Source organism: Poecilia latipinna, unplaced genomic scaffold (genome assembly GCF_001443285.1).
Source record: "Poecilia latipinna isolate Pla-1442-1.1 unplaced genomic scaffold, P_latipinna-1.0 Scaffold1359, whole genome shotgun sequence".
NCBI lineage: Eukaryota > Metazoa > Chordata > Actinopteri > Cyprinodontiformes > Poeciliidae > Poecilia > Poecilia latipinna.
In genome coordinates, this window is record NW_015113975.1 from 2,858 (window position 1) to 19,263 (window position 16,406).

Below are 16,406 nucleotides of genomic sequence, written 5' to 3' on the forward strand. Positions count from 1 at the left end.
AACAGAATTATTATTGTCTCTAACCCTAACCTCATCGGTGCTGCAGAAACTTTGAAACACAGAAAAACTCTGACTAAACTCAGCACTTCTTCTTTTTTTTCACTTTTGTAATACTGAACAGTTTTTAGAAGTAACTGTTAGGTCTAGTCCAGTGGTCCCCAACCTTTTTATTACCGCAGACCGGTCAAGATCTTAAAATTGGGGGAGATGAACACTCAGATAAGGCTTCTGCTTGTTGATGTTCCCGCTAAAGCCTGAATATGCCCAGTTTGGGTTGTCTTGGCCCTTTTATCGCAGCCTGTGGGGTTTACCCCGACTGGGAACGAGAACACAACCTGCTGAATGTGATAGGTAGCCAATCAGAAAGCGCGGTGACGTAAGAACAGAGGGGAATCCCAACCTGCTGACATATCGCCCAACTGAGAGTCCAGTGGATATTGGAGATATGTGGAAATGTGTATTATTATATGTAAAGGTCATTATTATATATATGTTTATTATATTTATTAAGTTAAAAATGTTAACTATGAAAAAACATATTCACCTCCAAATCATAGTGCAGCAAATAGAGCGGCTGCTCCCGTCGTCTTTTATCCACCGCCTTTTCTTTTTATTGCGTCTTTTATCTCTTAAAATGACTCCACAAACTATCACTATTGCTTCTACATCGTCATCCGTGTTTGGTCATTCTAAATTCCCGTGTGCTATGTTGGGGGTTTTACCGGATTATCCTCTGGAATCGGGAACTTTGTGACTGGAATCGGTTCGTGTGGTGTGGAGAATCGGCCGACAATCCTTAAATCTTGCCGTCTAAACCAGACTTAAGACTCACAAGCTCTACTCATCTCCTCTCGACCGCTGCCCAAACGCTCTGACTCTGGTCGCTATGGTAACGTTTATATATCCCTTCAAAATAAGATACAGATGAGCCACAAAAACGAACATTTTACTTTCGTGAAAATTTTAACTCACGATAATGACTAACTGGAGCCCTCAGCTTGTTTCTCTGCAACGAGACGGTCCCATCTGGGAATGATGGGAGACAAAGACACCCGAAGTGTGTTGCTTGAGCACAGCGTGCTTCGTCTCGACATGGCGAAGCAGTTTGAAGCTTCATTGCCTCATTAGCAGCCGGTCGCCGCATGTTACACAGAGCAGCTTGTAATGTGGGACTCACCTACCGGTCCGGGATAAATCCATCCTCCTGTCTCTTCTCTGGGCCTTTTCTCCTTTGCAAAGAAACTTTCCAAAGACATCTGATCTGTTTCTTACTCATTTTGCTGCTTGTGGGCTCAGTGTTGGCGCGCAAGTAACCGAGAGAATCCGGTAAAAGGATTTTCAAAATAAAAGATCCTCCAGACTCAAATAATACATAAAACGGAAATATGTAATTATTTCTTGCGCGGCCAGGTACTAACTGGACCATCGCCCTGAAACCTGACCTGGTTTCAGGGCGATGGTGAGACATCTCTTAGCAATCACTGAATCGATTAAGACAACATGACTGTAAATTAAGGCTGAACTTACAATTATATAAAAAGAGATTTTATTTGCCGTCAGTTGGTAATAAATGCAGTAGAGATTGTTAGTTTGAAGATAGGTTAAACATTCAACATACCTGTTTAATTCTCTTTAATCAAACTCTAGTTCGTTTGCCTTCAAAGTGAACTCTGGCCCGCCTAAAACCCCCAAACTCTGCTTGGTTGCAGTGAACTCTGTCGCTGTTCAAATGCTTATGAGAATGTAAGCAGATCAGAAACTGCGTCAAAAGCAGGAAGTGGACTATAGCGCAGGGAATTCTGGGTAAATATAACCAAATCAAATACTAGTGTCCACTGCTGGTAGGAGAAATGACTCAGTCTTTTAACAAAGGCAAAAGTGAAATCCTAAGACAGCTAAAATCTGATGCTACTCCATTTTTGTTTATATTTTGTGAAGATGGAAGTTGCACTTTTTGAATTTTACAATTATAAGCTGAGATGTTTTGGTCCATCACACAAAATCCAACAAAAGACATGGAAGTTTGTGGTTTACTCCGTATAGTGCTGCGGTGGTTTAACCAAATCTAACAAACTCGCCTAATTAGAGTTATTTGCTTATCAGGTTCCTGCAGGATGCAGTTAATGCCACCCTCTCATTTTGCTCTAGCTTCCAGGATTTTCCCAGAAGACTTTGTGGTAGTTAGCGGATGTCGGTGCATCGAGGTGGAACATGTTTCTGGTGATTGTGGATAACAATTAAAGTAGCTTGTTTAGCAGATTTATCCTTGTTAAACAAAGTTAATAAATAAATAACATAAACCTGCTACTATTGATTTAAAAATTGCAGTGCTTGCATGAGATACAGCACACTCGTGTCTCTGAGCAGGGAGTGTGCAGTCTTCTACACTCCCTGTCTCTATGGTTACACTGACTCATATCCTGATTGGTGTGATGGGAGGATGTGGGTTAACTAACGCTTCCTATGGGACATTCTGAATGAACTTTGTGTGGTGCTCTGTTCAGACTGGCACAAAGGTGCAGAGTGATTGGAATGATTCACTCACTTCATAAAAAACTGTTTCATCTAATGATTTATGTTGTTTGTCACAGATTTATGTTCATTTTTAAACATTTGAAGGGTGAGATTTGAGCAAACTTTTAAGCTGAGTCCCACGTAAAAGCTTGCCCCTCAGTCCTAGCTTTTAGCTTCTGAGAGTTGTCATCATGTCCCAATTGTTTGCAATTGGGACAAGGACACGTGTACAGTTTTCAGGGATGCACTTGTGGGTGTTTTGAGAAATTAAAATATTTTCTTGGTTAACATAGTTTTACTGACATAGGGTCAGAACTTTAACACATTAATTTTAATTAATTACTTACAAAGACTTTAATGTGTTAAAAAGCTTAGAGTAATTTTTCTTTTATGACATACAATGGTTCCGGCATTTGCACGTTTCTGGTACGGCCATAAATCTGACACGCAAAGCTGCTTCTCTTGTTTCACTGGGAGTTCATTTTTGTTTCATTATTAAACTATCTGATTGGACACTGGAATAGACTATTGTTGTGTTAAAGTTGTGCTAAAAGGAGTTAGCCTATTAGCTAAGCTATTCAAGTCTAAAATAGCATCTTAATGCTAAACATGTAGCAGCAGCATAGGTGTCCCCGATGCTAACGTTAGCATCCATAGTTTACAAACACTTCACTCCTGTATGATGATTGAAGTCTAAATAAAAACATTAGATATCTTTGTCAGTTGTTGACACTGTGTTCTATGACTAAGTATTTGTGTTTTTATGATGCAAAGCACTTTGAAATGCCTTGTTGCTTAAATGTGTTCAACGAATAAAAATGAGTTGATTTATTTGTTGTTACTTATTCAATATTTAAGCAGCAAAAATATTTTTGAATTGAAAATGTTACTTATTTTGTCAATAAATGGCTTTCAATGAATTACAAATAACTCCATTCAAAATTTTAATTAAGTCCCAGCGGAAAATTAAACAAAAATTTGATTATAAAGATGTGATCCGACTACTTTTTCTGACATCTACATTACCTCCTGATATCTTGCACCGTTACATTTGCACATGACTCTTTGCCTTGGCTAGTTAGTTTCTCAGCACTTTCACTCTTCATCAGCCTTTTTTTCACTTTAACAAAATAAACATTGACTATTGTTTACTGACTGGGACCATAAAACACAGAGGACTATCAGATTTGAAAGCGGGCCGCCCTCAGAGCATTAGGTCAGGTCCAAGCTGCCAATTTCCCCACAAATCATCCCGCTCTCCTCCTTCCTGCTTCCCCTCCCATGGACGTGTTTGTTTTGCTTTGACTGGAGAGAGTGTGGTGAGGATCAGGTCCTAAATATCTGTCTTTACTGCCAGACAGGCTGGACTAAACAAACCTCCCACATTTCCCTGCGTGTGGAGAGGAGGGACGGAGGCTGAGCTGTTTCTTATATTTTGTCCCATTACAAACAGAATTTAAAGGTATTTTATGTTATGACATTTAAACATGACAAACTGTGCCAAACTCACCCAGCAGTGGTGCTCAGGTGTTTCTAAAATGCCTTTTCTACAGTAGCTAACTGAAAAAAAGGCAGCTGTACATGCATGTGCAATGTTTGACCTATCGGTATAGAACACAGCAAGCAAACGAAGTCACCAAGACAGTCGACTTGTTAATATTCTTGTGGGAACATTATATAGACAAAGAGTGAGAAAGAAACAAAAATTGACAGCTGTGAAAAAAAAAATCAACAACCTGATGTCGACAAAGAATGTATTTTGAAAGACAAATACATACCGTGTTTCCCCGAAAGTAAGACAGTGTCTTAATTTCTTTTTTTACCCAAAAGCCCCACTATGTCTTACTTTCGGGGTATGTCTTATATTGGAAAAAAATTGTCGAATTTTTTGTTTTAACCATAAAATGAACATTTATTAACAACCTGCGCCTCTTGCGTGGGCAGGAGGCGGCGCTCATTTGGATCAGACGGAAGCGGCAGACGCGGTGATGTATGGAGAGGGTGCGGCGCGGACGTGGGCAGGAGGCGGCGCGCAGCTAGATGAGAGGTGTTTCCCCGAAAAGTAAGACATATGTCTTACTTTCGGGGTACGGCTTATATTAGCCGACCCCCCTGAAACCCCTGATACGTCTTACAATCGGGGGTGTCTTACTATCGGGGAAACACGGTAATATTCACCAACTTTTAAAAATATAAATTGTGCAGTGATAGTAATAGCCTTGTAAAAACAGCCCCTTGTTCACTTCAAACAAAATTGATGCCATTATTCACAACTCTTCCTTCTGTTTGCTGATCGGCTCGGTTAAAATTCAGCCTGAGAAATCGAGGGACATGGGAGAAATGCCAGATGGAAGGGAGATGATAACTGTGTGGAACTGCGTAGGAAGGCGACGACCAGTTGAGATTTTGTTTTTACTTTTTATTTTGATAGGGTTCTACCCACATGTGACCGTGTCACTTTTTATATTCTTACATAGAACAATAAAGAAACTATGATAAAAGTGATGGTAAAGCTTGTTAGGGAGAAACTGCAGAGAACATAAAAACAATCCCCAATGTTCAGCTCCCCTCAGACCCTCCTGCCACCTCCAGCTGCCTTAAAGCTGATCCAACTATTTTTGGAACATCATGTTTGTCAGCTTGTGTTTGAAACACCTTCGTTATTTCTCCTATCAGTACCTGAGCTGTGAAAAATGATGTTTAACAGCTAAGTCTCAAAAAAGAACCTGAGAGTGTGCGGCATCAGGATTGTCTCTTTGGAAGCTCATTCAAAGGGAGGAAAAAGACGCAGAGTTTCTTCCCCTGCAGCTCGCGTTTGTCAGCGAGAGTTACTTTGGGAAAAATGAGACAGAATTATTCATCGGGAGGATTCTTCGCTCTGACAAGAGCGTCTTTCAGAAACTCCCAGGCTGCGTAGCCGAGGCAGAAAGGTGCCGGCGAGTCTCTCTACGTACATTATGTCTGATAAATCTGACTTGTACTCAGCGGGGGGGAAAACATCGCTTCAAGTCAAAGCAACAAAAACATACAGACACCCACACTCAGCATTGTGTGAAGCACACAATATCTTTTGTCCTCTAGGTCACTGGCTGTGCTGTAATTGCCCTGATGACAGGAGAGACGGAGAACTTGGCCTTTAGTTAATTCTATCTCTTGAGATCTCAGTTTATTATGAGCCTCATTTTAGCATTCTTGACTTGCATGCTCATTTTAAACTTGACGTTGTTTACATATTCTGACAGCACTAACCTCAAGTGCAGCTTCACTGCAAAAGACACAAAATCTTATCAAGTATTTTTGGTCTAGTTTCTATTGGAAATATCTCAGTACACTTGAAATACGACAAACATAACTTACAAGTAACTTTTCAGCAAGATATAGGAGCTTTTTGAAGTCAAGAATTCAGTAGTATTGAAGAAAAAGTGCTAGTTCACTGGTATATTATGTCACTAATAACAGCAGCAGTATTAATTAAAATCAACTTTTTTGAGCTTTACATCGTGTTATAATATTATTCTCTTATCAAGAACATACCTGCAGTGTTTCCTTGATTCTTTCATGCAAGTCCGTTAATCTCCATGGCAACCATTCAGCTGTGTAAAACGCCTGGATAGACTTAGCGCCGCCTTCCAGATGTAGCTCCTCCTCAGAGCTGCATCTTGAGGAGCCATGTTGCGATGACTTCCTGAAGGCGGAGTTTCAGAAAAAGTTCTTTTAAAGAAACAGAGACCCAATTTCAAGACATTAACTCACAAAGTTACTTTTAAGTCATATTTGATATATACAGCATTTTTACAACTGAAGTTTTGAATGTGCTATTAAATGGAAAACACATAATACTGCCCCTTTAAAGCACTATCAACTTAAAACAAGCACCTGTATCTTGCTGAAAAGTTACTTATGAGTTAGTTTTGTTTTATTTCAAGTCTATTAGGGTATTTGCACTTAGAAAGTAGACCAAAAATACTTGGTAGAAATTAGATTTTTGTAGTGTTGTGCTTGCTGACGGAGGAAGGCCTATTAAGATAAAGATGTTGTTCTGACAAAACCTCTAACCTTACACACTTCATCCTGCCACACCGGCTCCCCCAGCCAGGCAGAGTGTGGAAGCTCTATTTTTGGCTGATTGCTGCCTCTCTGCTCAGTACTGTGAATTCAGGCAGCAAATAAGATGCCACACGGCAAAGGTCACGAACCAGACAGGGAAATATGCTGCTTGTACAGCCGACTGTCCCCTCAGGAAACTCAACAGAGACAATTTTCCCCTGGATTTTCTCCAGGGATTACATTTATGAGCTTCTTGCTGCTGCACTTCCATTACATGGAGCTTTTACCATCAGAGATTTTCCTGTGGAGTGAATCACCAAGGAAGCAGTTTAATCCGCATCGACGCAGCTGCATGATAAGAATAGATGAAGATGCAACAGACAGCTGACTGGCACGATAAATAGCCTCATAAATCCACCCCCCTACTGGCTGCTGACGTGTGTGTGTGTGTGTGTATGTGTGTCTCCGTGGGTGCGTGTGTATGTGTTGTGTAGGTGTGTCTGCATGACCCCAGGGAGGTAAGTTAGTGGTCATAATAGCATTGGTTGCTAGCTCGGTATTTGCCCGCATTCCTTCGTGAGTCAAAACAGCACAAACATATTCCCTGCCACAGAGTACAACTTGAGAGTTGTACTTAGAGTGGTGTCTTGTTTAATTATTACCCAGCATGCACTCTGATAATGTCTGCTGGTAGCTGTTTCAAAAATATGGCTCAGACTCTGTTCTGTCCCAGAAGATCAGAGCAGAGTTTGGCTGTTTAGGTAGGAAGTTAAAATCAGTCTAATTCTGAAAATCATTATGGCATAACTGCAAACCTACCCAGGTAAACAGAGCAAAACATCAGAGAAGCACTAAATAGATCTGTGGGTACTCTAGATGAGCTGCTCAACTCAGAGAATATTAAGGCCTCTGGAGACTCTTTACTTTATTTAGAGTGTTGAAATCGGCTCTTAGGTGAGAAATATGGCGTCATCTTGAACATGGAGTCGTCTTCCTCCCCTTATTGACACCAGGGCCGCATTGAACAACTTCACACAGAGGCCTGTGTGGTTTGTTGTTTGATTGGTCAGAAGGTTGTTGCTGTGTTTTGTGGTCCAATATGAGCTCATTAGCAGAGCTCTGTAGAGCTGGACTGCATGCTAGTGAGGCAGTTTCACCATTTAATTCAAGCGTTTAGGACAAGGGACAACTCTACCAGTTGCAGGACTCTGGCCCATGAGAACTGCGGTTGAGAACGCTGCTATAGAATCTTTCTGAAGAACTTCAAATTCAAATATACTTTATTAATCCCAAAGGGATTAATAAAGTATTTTATTGAGCAATGAGTTACTCATTGTAACTCACTAATTTAGATTCAAAGAGTTACTGACGATGGTGGTGGCTGTTGGGAGGAAAGATCTCCTGAAACGGTCTGTACTGCACTGAATCTGAAAACACTTTTGGCTGAAGATGCTCTGCCTTCCCAAGACAGTCTCGTGAAGAGGACGGTCAGGGTTGTCCATCATTTTCTTGATCCTGTGAAGAATCATTCTTTGCATAATCATCTCCAGAGATTCCACAGTCGTCTCCAGAACAGAACCAGACTTCTTTATCTGTTGAACCTTTTTAGGTCCTTGGCTCTGATGCTGCTCCCCCAAGAGATGACGGCTAGTTCAAGCTTGTCCAAGCTCATTTTTGGCTGGAATAGAGTCACCAATTACCCAAACTGTAGACTAATTATATAGCCAGAATCTCTTCAAAGAAGAAAGATCTCCTCCCTCACCATTCTTTCCCTTGGCGGCTACAAAAAAGAAGGTTGCCTGCTAGAAACTGAAAATGTGTTAATGCAGTACATTCTGGGATTTAAAGTTTTCTACCAGTCTCTTTGTTCTCAGTGTGTAGCTCAGCTGAATTCATCGACTTGCGTCAGTGAACAAGAACTTTATACTTCATGTATATTGAACCTAATGTTGTTGAAATTTAACCTTTTGAGTAAATCTAGAATCTCTCACATAGACAGCGAGCAAGCGAGCGGTCATCTGTTAACTTGGAGGATACCATCGGAGGAATGCTGCGGGCCAGTGGGCAGGATCTGATGAAGCAGCCGGAACGAAGCCTGAGCAGGCAGTGAACGAGTGGGAGTGATGGGGAGGAGATGAAATGAACCAAGAAGTGATGCTGCCATGAAAAAGATGAAAATGTGTTAGAATGAGAGCAAGCATACAGAGGCAAGAGCTGAGAAAGTTCTTCTTCCATCAGCGTCTGACAGTAGAGGAAGAAGAAACTGTTCCTAATCCAGTCAGGCAAACTGATTAGCAGGTCATTAGAATCAGCTGCACATAGTAATACACTTCCTAAATTAATTTGGCCTTATCATCACAAAACAAACGAGTTTGGACAAATAATTCTGACGCCACTGCTAATCTAATGTTGCTTAGAATAATATTTCTCCAAATAGAACCGTGCTCCCTCAAAGCAATGGCTTCTTGTTAAAAACAGGATGTTGGCACTTCTGATCTATTTCTGCTGAGAGAGCAGTAGATATTCCTTATTCTGCCTCGCAGCAATCCTGTGCAGCAGCAGATGCGAAGTAATGCTGACTGTCAAATGACTAGAACAGCACTTGATGGCTCAACCTCATTCCCTCTGGTGTGTTTAGTTTATGGAGTGCCCATCTGTCTGCAAGTAATGGGGCGTTTCTGTCAAAATGTTGAATGCGGCACCTACAGGTAGTTTGACTGGGAGAGCTTTATTGTGCTGCAGGATGCTCGTAGAGGGAAAGTTTGGATCAATACGTATATTTGGGTTTTTTTACTTCAAGGAAAAGATCAATATCACTTTCACATCTGAGCAAAGAAGTGCTGTGCAAAGGCCATTAGATGAAGATAGTGTAACGCTCGGACTAGCAAAGGTCATCTGTCTGGTGTCATGCCCAACCTTCTGAGATTGTGACTCATCTGGGCTGGTTGTCCATCTGTCTAATGCAAAGCTTGACTAAAGGGGGGAACCTGATCTTTAAAGATCAGACACAAATTTAAGACTTACAAAAAAAAACAAACACACAATATCAGGAAGAGAGTTGTGGAACAACTTCAAGATTTCAGCTGCCACATTCATCTCTTCTTTGGAGAGTCTGGACTTGGAGTGACCTTCACAAAGCTGGGATCTCAATCAATCAATCAGGTTTTTTGGATAGCACATTTCAGCAACAAGTGCTTTACATCATAAAAACACACAAATAAAAAGTCATAAAATAACAAACAGTCACCAACTGACAAAACAGCAAACAAACATTGCAGTTTGCTGAGTGCCATCATCAAACTTATCACTACATGTCGTATATGTTGTTTTTAACATGAATATTGACTCAAATCTGTTAGAACAAATACTAATAAATTATATGGAGTTATGAATTTAAGAAAAAACTATTCTACATCTAGCAAATAATAATTGTGGTAATCCTAATTGTCAAAAAACAAAATAATGTTTGTTTTTTTACTTTTAGCTACACAATTTTGTTTCACATTAAAGGAATTCAGCTAAAGCATCCGTGCTTCTCATTTCCCCCTCCATTCTTCTGTTTGCTGTCTGTCTGCTAGCTTGTTTAATTCTGTACTGCTCCTTCTGAACCTGCTTGGTAAATATGATGGTATCTCTGGAGTTGCTGGAAGACAAGCCCCCACTCCCACTCAAACCCACAGTGGTTGGTCCCTCTAACACTGCATTGTAAGGTACCACAAGCTCGACATGATTCCTCCTTAGTTTCACGCAGACGTTGTGTGCTTATGTGTGGTTGTCGGCAACACCCTAACAGGTGTTGTACATGACTGCAGAGCGTTTGGAGAATATTGTTTCCAGATGCTAAGTGCGTCTGTCTCTGTGTGTTTGCCATAAACCTGCAATAAACAGTTTTTACACACACAACCAACAGCTTGGAGGCAGACTGGCCAACAGCCCATTCCATGCAGTGTCCACAGGTTTTGTGTTCAACGAATTTCAAAGCTCAAGATCACAGAAACGTGGTTTTGCCTTGTCAGTTTCTAGTCACCACTATTGATTAGGGTTCATTTTAATACTGTTCGAACATCTTCAACATTGCTTTCTTTGATCAAAGACCTAACAAACAACTTCTGTTTACTGCGTACGTACTGGGAGTAATGGCCTATGAAAACAAAGCAGGAAGTACACTCTTCACATGTAATATGTAACATTTACAGCAGTTTTAATTCTGTACATTTAACTTTGAGACAATCAGGTATAAATGCTAATTAGTAATGTTTTATTTGTGCTCGCAAAACATAAGTTGTAAGACTGTATGGCTAAGTGGCAGCAAGTGTGGATAGCCCTGTCCGTTGCTTCATAACTAGCAGAATAGGCTATGTTAACTATGTCGCTGAGGTTTTCTTTTGTTTAGAATACTCTGCGACTCTAGACATTTGTGCACCTACCATGGTTTCCTCGGACTCTCCAACGTTACATCATCAATATCGCCGGCGTCCTTCCCTCAGCGTCCAGATCGGCTGCTGCGGCTTCCACTTCATCCAGCTCAGCACACCAACGTGAACGTGGCACAATGGGTAAGATGCTTGTTCTTTTTTGGTAACCTTTTCTTTTTTTCATAATGTTTTTGTCTTATTCAACTTTTTAATTTATTTCAGGTCCTTGTATTGGCCATCGGAAATGTTCAGCTAACATGGACTTGATCCTGGCCGTAAAAGAAGAGGAGGAGGAAAACTGGATACAGCGTGGCCGCCATATAAACATGCTTCTAGAGGACATGTGTGAGAGTTGCAGGTTGGACAACGCCTTCCGCCGAGAGGAACTGAATATAAGGAACCAAGAAGTGACCCAAACTGCAGTTGTTGCTTCATCGTTGGCAAAATAATTGAACTTATGGCTGTTAATATGAAGAAGCCTGATATGTAAATGTATGTAATAAATCTAAACTGATGGCATCTTCTTCCTTACATTTGTTTGCTGCAGTGAATTATCCTAAAGCCCTAGGTTGTCTTCTGCATCATCAATTAGAACGAAAGACTAGCTGTCCACTTGCAGCGAGTTCAACAAATCTTGGCTGGTCAACAGAACTTATGATTACAAATTCAAAGCACCACTATGAGTATGAGCAGAATAATATTATTTAGATTTTATGTCACAAAGCATTTAAGTTAAAAAAGCATTGTGAAAACAATTTTTGTTATGTAAGTTGCGAAACGTATAAGTTACATAAGTTTTGTATGTGGTACATCAAAATAACACTTCCTATGCTTATTTATTCCCTGGAGCTTCAAGTTCAATATGCACTTTATTGAACCCCTAAAATGGAGGAGTAAGGGGGGTTGTATTTACTTTATGTTATAAAGTCATTTGTAAAGTAGTATAATATAAATCACACAATACATTTAGAAAATTACAAAACTGATCAATAAAAATGTTAACTAATTTGGCTAGCAAAAACAGCCTGACATCAGCTACCAAATGGAAATAAAATTACTTGAATACACAAATTAAACTAATTGTTATGGTTCAACAGAACATTAGTTTTAGAAGATTTTAAAAAATATTCCCCCCTCATGTTTTTTTTAAACACAAGCATTATGTGTTAATATTTTTAAAAGGAAACCTTCCTTTTAAAAATCGTAAACACCAAAATATGTAACATAAAATCATTTAGAACAGTAAAAGCTTGACCCCATTTCCTGATGATCTGGAACTTTGTTCATTATTTATTCCATCTGTCACGGACCTCGTAATTATTGTCAGTGTTTTGAATTTAGCTTGTCCCCTCTCCCCTGTCCCTTCCCCAACTCCGTTTTCATTGCTTTATCCACAATGAGCGGAGTTTGTTTCATATTTTTCCTAAAGTATATCTGATTCGGGATGCGGAGCAATAACCACCTTAAACTCTCGCTTCCTCTTATTTAAATGTTTATGAGTTAGCAGACGTCACTAGCTGTAGCTTGCTAGCTAGTTTTCTTTCCGTTTCTGAAAAGTAGTCGTATCTTTCCGCCTCCGGTCAACCGGGTGCCGACAAAACGGTCAGGAACTATTTCTCCTGTTTCGTACATATCGGTGGCCATGAGCCTTGCGCTAAGCTCCAAGTTACTTATTTTATTTTAGGAAGACGTCAGTGGCTGTTCGGTTTATTTTTTTTTTCTGTGTGGGGAGGATTGGCGAACTGACAGGTAGCTCAGCGAGCACGGGAACTACTGAATTTCCTTACCTTATCGCAGATAGCAGCTAATTCTGTGAAATTCAGTCCAGTACAGAATGTTAACCCACTGACCAGCTTCTTCTGTGTTTTTATGGCGATTCAGCCATGTTTGCCTTCACCTTTACAACTTGTATGTCTCTGCTCTGCATGCGTGAAGGCAGAGTGACATATTTGCACCATGAAATTAGCATATCACTATAAAATTTATTTTCCCAGATAAGTTTTTTATACCAGTATTATTGTTAACAATATGATATGGCCCAGCCCTAGCTGTTACCATAATTTTGGCAAGCTCCATGTCACACTCATTCTTTTGCAGTAAGTCTGCTGAACGTGTGCTACACCACCACCTGAGCTTCTCCTGCTCTGCTGTCAGTCGTGTCCGAGAAGGGCTTCATTAGGCAGTCTTGCTAAGGATATGCCAGGTCTCTAAGGACATAATAGCCAACTTTGACTGCTCCAATGTCTGTAGTGTGTGGTGGAAAAAGATTTCCACATGTGGCCAGTTGCCACAGTGATGAGAATCTCAGTACTCCTGTGTCACGTAGAGTCCCTGGCATCCCTTAACAGATATTCCAGAGGAGAACCTTTCCTACTCAGCGCCTGTAGTGGTACTTTCTGAAGGTCGTATCTGTCCGCTCCAAAACAGGACATAATCTTGTGCACAGGTAATTTACTGTGTCTTCATATATCCACAAGTTCTGGAGCCACTGTGCATCGGTGAATCCTGGAACAACGTCAGACAACAACAGACCGACAACCTCCGAAGGTGGCAACTGATGTAAAAAAAACAAAACAAATTAAAACATCGTAGTTAAACCCCATAAAATGTTCTGGAAACATTCAGTCCAATTTTACTTTTTGCACACGATTTCCGACTAATAAAAGCAACTTTAGCAACGAAACCAAGCAACAACAAACTAATAGCATTAGCATCCATTTACTTACCATCCTATGTCGTCTTGCACTGCTGGATACTCCAGTGTAGTCTGTCATATTTTTTCGCCGTATTTTGCTTGGCAATATATAGTAGCGTTCTGCCTTCTAATGATCTCTTACTGACGGAATTTAATTAACTGTATGATGGTGATGAGCGGCAGCATTAGCTCAATGTTTTCTACTGTTGAGTCTTCTTCCTCTTGATTTTTTATTGGTGGTTGACAAGAAACTTTATGGTTGTATAACCCATGTGTGTCGCCTTCTTCACCGGGATGATGAGGTGTAACTCATATCAGATCACAGGTACGACTGATGTTCAGGGTCACTTTAATCCATCTGGTATAACAACAGCACAGTTATTATTTTGAGTGTGCGTATGACAGCCGGATGCAGAAAAACAGTTAGTATCGTGACCGAGTGGTGAGCCACGGACAGCACAGCACAACAATGGGTGAAATTTGATTATATTATATATATAAATATATATTATATATATTTTTTTTTAACTTCCTCCAACGTTAATCTTCTTTGTATCTCATATCTTCTACTTGTCCTGGTGTTTTATCATCTTCTTTTATGTTGGTGGTTGGAAAACAATCGAAGGAAGCATCACCGCCACCTACTGGTAAAGGGTTTTGACCCCATTGTTGAATCGCAAAGTAAATGATGTCAAGAACAGCTTGGCGGCGCCGATCCCCACCCGCCTTCTCTGCTCAATGCAAACACAACAGGGCCGCAGTACGGGTAGGACCAGACCGAAGGGGGCCGGGACGGCCAGGCAGTGCAAAAAGGCCTTTAAGGAACTTTGAACGTGACACATAATAGCTCAGCCACACCAAAACAATCCATTACTTCCTTTTGGGACTCTCACTGGTTAAAGGTATATTAAAAAGTCCTCTGCATGCGGTTTATTTTGTGATGCTTTGAAATCTGTGTACAAGAAATGTTTTCTTTCCCACCCCAGCACTGCTGTGAAGACTTGACTCATACACAAACACTACAATAACCTTCACTCAAACTCAAAGGCTTGTGTTGTTCATCTGTCCCCTGTGATGTTTTCCTTATTAAGTTTATTACATGTCATACTTTTATGAGTTTTCCCCCCAGTGACTGGGATAATAGCTTTATCGTAACACAGGAATGTTTTTATAAGAATGCACTTTGAAAGGCTTCCACCAAAGACAGTGTAAACACAAGACGTCAACAAGGAGATTATGATAGGCATGATGGTCAGGTAGATCTGCCCATGATTTCACTGCAGATCCCTTAAGGCAGTAAAGTTTTCTGCACACAATCCTGGTTTATTCAAGTCACATCGATGTTAACGTGCATATTCGCCGAATATGCCTGAAGGAAGTCCAGCAGATTTTCATCTTAAAAGTTAATAAAACAAATGAGTTTTAAGTGAGAAATCTGTGAAGCAGTGTGGAACGGAGTGAAGTTGTGAATATGCCCCCAGCTGCGATTCTGTCTCATCTCTCCTGGGTCTGCAGAGGTCAAAGGTTGGGTTGTGGGAAGTCTGGCGCTTGGTTTTTCTGAAATCAGCTGTTTTAGAAAGTAGGTCAAAATATTCTCCCAGGAAAAAAAAAATTGAAAACTATAGCAGTTTCCAAGCAAACCAATCCATTCTCACATATTTTGTACATATGCAAAACATAATAATTATCAAAAACATTTTAATAGACATCTAGTAAAATGCAACTAGTTCTCTTCATTCTTATGTTTGCTACAAGAAAAGTTTTACTTTTATGACTTCAGTGCATAAGTTTTAATCAATAATTGTCTTGAATACTGAAATATATATATATATATATATATATATATATATATATATAGCAAGAAAATTGAATGACTAATGACTAAATATAACAGACATAACGTACCACATGATGTTAATAAACGGATAATTTCTGCCAGTATTTTCAGCCTGCATTTTCATTATCCATAGAATTGTGTGGATTGAAATTAATCAAATAAATTTGACTAATGGAAACTAAACAATTTTGAAAAAACTCACCTTTTTGGATAATAAAGTTCATGCCCAAGGATGAAGTAGTTTTTCAGCAGAATCAGCAGAAATAGATGTATATTGCAAAACTGCAATGGAAACATTTTTGTCACACGTGATCACCAGCTGGATGTTACTACTGGGAAAATGATGAAGATGACAACAGGAAGTTGTCATCTTCACATCATCACACAGTTCATAAGAAAGTTTCGTTTTGAATGTGTTGAGCTCTTCTGTGAAATCACAGACCACTTTTTCCTCAAAATGCATCACACGTAGCCACTCCCCAGAAAAAGGGGCTTGTCGTTTCAACCCCTGAATAAGATGCCAGCGCCTCCTCTGACTGACTGAAAGATGATGATCACCATGGCTGAGTTATGAATATGTTATGTAACTGTTTACATCTGTCGCTGCCATGATTTTAATGACATATAAGCTCATTCGTTTTCATTTCTTTTTTACTGGAAACAGCAATTGCGAAATTTTAGTTTTTCAACATTAGTTTAAAAGGTTTTCGCACATTTAGAATAGAAACACGACCACTACTATGATTTGAGGTGCTTTCACACCGTCTTATATCTTCTGACAGCAACATGGTGTCTCACCCTTTGTCCTTCTTGACAAAGTGCACAAAGTGCTGAAACCACTTTCGTATGTTTCAGCATCAACGCCATTTTCATTTTAGGCCACGACTGAAAGTAAACC